Below are 5,635 nucleotides of genomic sequence, written 5' to 3'. Positions count from 1 at the left end.
AATGTGAGATCAGACCATCATTCATAGTCACAGCAGTAGATCAGTCTATCAAGAACAAACAACGTTAAAAATTAAACATTTTACAACTTCAAATGCTTCAAGAGTTTCAGCAAAAATGGAAGAGGCAAAGTATGGCTTTGTCGCTTTGAGGTGTGCAGACTGCTAGATTGTTGTTGTGCTCTACGAAATTTTCGAATGTAATGTCGGAAAGAACATTCGACCACTCCGGAAGGTTTTTGAAAACTTCTGCCTCTTCGGTGGTTTCTTCATGTCCCAAATCTTCTAGAGTGATCCCTGCTTTATGGAAGCACTTTTCGATAGTAGTAGGCTGAACAGCATTCCGAGCTACTGATGTGAACTGCGTAGCCTGTGAACCTTTGCCCATTTTTGAATCCAACTGTTGAAGATACTGTTCGAAAATTTTTCTTGTCATCCATGCCTTTGTGTTGTAGTCGTAGTCAGCTGGGAAAGTCCGTACGCCTTTGAAACATCGGGGATTCTGTGATTTTCCAATTACGAGGGGTCGCATTTTGTTTGTTCCATCAGCGTTCATTATTAAAAGCATCGTTATTCGTTGTTTGCTTTTCTTTCCTCCAAAGCAGGGGTCGTTCTTTTCAGCCAATGTTTTGGAGGGCAAACAGTTAAAGAATAGTCCAGATTCATCGGTGTTAAAAATGTTGCGTAAGGTGTAGTCCTTTACAATCTTTGGTAGGACCTCTTTTTTCCAAAGGTCAACCGACGAGACAACACTAGCGGATTCACCGCAGACACTCCGACCCGTAATCCCATGCCTTAATTTGAACTTCTGAAGCCATTCTGTAGTTGCTTTGAAGTCTCCAGTGACGTTTAGTTTTTTTAGAAAATTCCAGGGCCTTTTCCTGGAGCAATGGCCCACTTATTGGGATACTGTCTGCCTGTTTTTGCTAAAACCAAGTGAACAAAGCCTTTTCCAAATTGACGTACTGGCCACCTTGCGTTCGAGCTCTTTTTGCACAGCTTGGCCCAGCCCTAATAAAATTGGCTTTTATCTCCTCTCTTTTCTGAACAATTGTTGCGAGGGTCGACAACGGAAGTTTTAATCTTCTCGCGTTTCAGTTTTTGTTACATTCGGATTGTCATCAACTTCTTTTAAAATTTAAATTTTGTCTTCCACAGAAAGAGATATTTTTTGCTCATGATGGTAAAATTCGGTTTTTCACGCACATTCACTTCAGGCGTTAACGACAGACTGACTATTTTTATTTTGAATCGAAAGTAGGGAGTAGAATGTAAACATAAAGAGTCAATGGGACCGGATGTTATTCGCGGAAAAAAGTTGTTTACTGTTTTGTTTTCATAGTATTTTTCGTCCTTTGTCTTGCCACGTAAGAAAAAAAATTCGTAGAACTGAATAAAATTTACTAATATGTACATAAAGCGGGTCCAAACTTTCCTTCGTATAACTGAATGATTCGTATAACTAAGTTTCGTATAAATGGATAATTACATACACATAATTAAGGGTTATTTGCAGGGGATTCAGAAATTCTTCGCATAACTGAATGTTTCGTATAAGTGAGACTTCACTGTATATTATGTTCGACATGCTAAGGAAATTTCGTGCTAAATGATACTTGGCTAATCAAAATTATTTAGTTGAATCAGATTTTTCCAGTTTAAATATTATTAATTAAATTAACATTTATTCTTTATAAACAGTCTAGTGGTGTCACAATAAAATCATAGTCCAAAAATAGAAAAAAAAGTAATAAGTACGAGGGAAAAAATAAAAATGAAATAGCTGATTTAAAACTATAAATGAAAACCAAATTTCAGCATCAGTTGAAAGAAAGCAATAACATGCATCAAATTCAAAAGGAATTTTATTAAATACTTATTTATTTTAAGGAAGAAACCACTCATTAAACAACAAAATTTGGATTAAAATCGGTTTAATATAATAACTACTACCTCATTCACAATACTCGATAGATGGAAAAAAGAAGACTTTTGTTTCATATTAACTTATTTAGATGAAAACAATAAATAAATTGCTATGATAGAAAAATAATAAATTAGATAATTAATGCTATTTAACAAATATTAAGGAGTATTAAGAAGCATGTGATTGTTTCAATGAAATCACTAACTTCATTAATGTAAATAAATTATTCTGAAATGATTCCATAAGGGTAAGAATAATCCCTTAACAATATATTTCATTCAATCAAATGATTTTAATACTACAATTATTTGTAATAGGTCAAATAATAACCAACACTTTTTTAGTAACTATTTTTGGGTTATGAATAACTCACTTATCTATATTTAGAATATATAGTAAGGAGAAGTATTGCAATTGAGCAAAATTTCTAATTCGAGTTTTAAATAGAAATACAAGTTTTGAGGTCCCCAGAGGAGAAATAATAAAGTTTTGCAAATTAGTCAGTTTTCTTTTTTTTTTGTTTTGTTTTTTACGAGGGTTGGTGGAAATCTTCAATAGGCCCATACATATACGTGTGTGGGAGTTTTACCCACTAAAACCACTGCCCTACACCTGTTCATTCCTTTCCACGGGACCACCGCTAGGCATTACTTCATAGAGTGAAATGGCTGAGTGCCACCTCACTTTCTTCGCATGGTTTTCACGTTTCCATGCTAGTTACGTTTTCTAGCCCTCTCTTCCTCTCTCAACCTCTTGAGGAGGACTGTGATGAATCTCTTCTTGTGTTCCAGTGCTGGTCTGAGAGTACCATATAGCTCATCACGTTTTCTGGTGTGATGGCTCCTCCACACACTCTCTCCAATTCACTTTTTTTTGCCGCAAAGCAACTGAGTGAAAACAAGTGAAAAACACGTGCTCCTTGGTTTCCTCAACGGTCTGACATCCAGGACATTCTGCGGTGTTGTCCAGTTTGAATCGGTACTGATAGGCTCTAAAACAACCATGTCCAGTCAAAAATTATGTAAAAATCCACATCACTATGCTGGCGGCCATACCACGTGCCCACATCGGGTATTAACCTGCGACTCCACCTCCCGGAATCTGCAGCCTCCCAACGCTGCTGCCACTGGTCGATGGTTATTTTTCGCTCTTCTTTTCTCGAAACGTGTAAGCGTCGTCCATAGTGCCTGCTTCTTTCTTCAACAAGGAGTTCCACAGGCGGCATTCGGACTATCATGCACACCGCCTCATAGGAAACAGTTCGAAAAGAACTAACTGTCCTTAAAGAAACTCTGCGATAAACTGAAACCATCTTACTCCTGTATGATTTGGTAACCATCGTTTCTTTTCAAATCGGGGCTGCATATAACATAATGGAGGGGACAACAGTAGCAAGAAGCCTTCTTTGGGACCTCCAATATTTGGCAAAAGGTGTGACTAAAAGGATGCCACTTTAGCAGATTTGGCGCTGATATACTCCGTGTGAAGATTAAAGCGGAGACGTGCATCGATCATAACTCCTAGGTACTTTAAGCAAGACTGGGAATGAATTTCGTGCCTACCCACCATAACAGTGATGGACTCAGTTAGCTTCCTGCAAGTTTCAAGGAGAACCTCGGTCTTGTCATCTGCAAGTTGTAGGCCTACCGAAGACAGCCAACCTCGGACCATAGCAACAACCTGGTTAGCGATGAGGGTAAATTCTTCCAAGTGCTTTGCCACCACTAAAACTGCAACGTCATCTGCGAATCCCACAAGTGGCTCCCTCCGGCATTGTCAATTTGAAGATTGCATTGTACATGACTTTCCACAGAAGAGGCCCTGATACCGAGCCCTGTGGGACACCACCAGTCACCTTGTATCTCCTTTAGCCAATTTCTGAAAAATAAAACAGAACTATCTTTGAAGTAGTCTGTGAGAACTTTCATAAGATAGGTTGGCACCGCCATAGTCGGTAGGTCATCTATTATACAAGTCTATCTTGCAGTGTTAAAAGCATTCTTAACGTCTAGAGTGATGATTGCTGCATAACACTTACCACCTTTCTTCCACCTTGCTCCTGCAATTGCCGTACGGGCCATTTCGACTACCAATCCAACAGCATCTATCGTGGATCGCTCTTTACGAAATCCGTATTGAGCATGCGAGAGGCCATTAACTCCCTCCGTGAACTCTTGTAGCCTGAGGGAAAGGATTTTCTCGAATGCCTTACCCATAGTATCCAACAAGAAAATTGGACGATAGGTTGACGAGTCTTCCTGTCTTCCCTTACCCTTTGGAATGAGTACGAGACGCTGTCTCTTCCAAGGTTTTGGAATTGAACCTTCACGAATGCACGAATAGAAGAGATCGATGAAAAGATCTGGCCGTTTTCTTAGAGCCACCTTTAGAGCTACATTAGGAATGTAGTTCTAAAGGTGGCTCCTTGCCATGTTTTAGGTCTGAGGCGATGTCCTCTATCTCTTCCTGTGTAATTTGTGGAAAATCCCTTATATATATTGTAATAATTCAAAAATTATTAAAATAAAATAAAACAAAATTTTATATTTTTAACTTAAATTCTCATATCTTAAAGATAGCTTGGGATCAAATTAAAAACTTTAATATTAAATAGATGATAGAATTTTATTTAATTTTTATAATATAAAAGACTCTTAATCTCAGGGCGGGTTTCTAGGCAATCAGAAACAGACACTTTTACTATTAACACTTAATTAAATTAATATCAATTTTACACATTAATACATGTGTCAATTTAGGTATAACAAAACTAACCAATTTCATACTCTTCTTTTGATGATTTCCTCAATTAACACTGACTGCTGACAATCTCTCAGTAAATAAACACTAACAAAGTATTGGTCCTCTTACAGTTTTTAGTTACTTCTCATTCATTGAAGTGTGTTGTTAGGCGATCCAAACAAAGAGTCCCTTTTTCTTCTTGGGTGACTCTTGGTTGTCCTCTTTTTTCAAGATATCCACCCTTGCTGGACAGAAATTGATGAGGACCTCCTCATCTTGGAAACATCATTTCCCAAACAACGAATGAATGCCAAAAACTTTGGTTTTTCATTCATTCGTTCAAAACCTGCCTTGATGTTCCATGTAAACATCGATTGTCGCACAACAGTTAGGGGATTTTTGCAAATGATTTACTTTCTGAATATTATTCTTTAGCACTATTTCTTGACTTCTATTTTTTCTTAAATTTACTGTATTTTCAATTATGATGGGAAGAGTTAAAATAGTTTTCATGATATTTGAATCTGCTCAACATGGCCTTGATTCAACGGACTTCTTGAAAGATACGTACCGCCATCTTGGATTTGTTTTGAATCACAAATTTATTATAGACAATGAAAATTGGTTAGCTTGCTTTTTGGTTCAGCAACACAAATGAACAATATTAAAATGATACATAAAATAATACATATTAAAAACCCTTTATACATCAAAATATACTATTTACTCAAAAAGAGCATATTACAATATATATATATATATAAATAAAAGTTACAGCCTCAGTCAGCTGACATCAAATGATGAGATCAGCTGATCGCATGTATATAAAGAAATGTACGGAACCGAATAATAAAGTTAGTATGTTACAACAGTTCACACTGTTGGCTTTCGGACATTTGGCTTTCGCCGATACTTAACTTATATATATTGTAATATGCTCTTTTTGAGTAAATAGTATATTTTGATGTA

General features: G+C 36.8%; 1 protein-coding gene across 1 annotated transcript in view; it reads right to left on the bottom strand.

Annotated features, from left to right (window-relative positions):
• The window catches only part of LOC106680648 (lamin Dm0), a 41,176-nt gene that overhangs the window by 12,472 nt on the left and 23,069 nt on the right, over window positions 1–5,635 (bottom strand). The gene's annotated exons all lie outside the window — the stretch shown is intronic.

This window comes from Halyomorpha halys, unplaced genomic scaffold, assembly GCF_000696795.3.
Source record: "Halyomorpha halys isolate HHAL.00 unplaced genomic scaffold, Hhal_1.1 Scaffold273.1, whole genome shotgun sequence".
Lineage (NCBI taxonomy): Eukaryota > Metazoa > Arthropoda > Insecta > Hemiptera > Pentatomidae > Halyomorpha > Halyomorpha halys.
The sequence above is the reverse complement of the archived record's forward strand: the minus strand, read 5'-3'. Positions and strand labels throughout refer to the sequence as shown.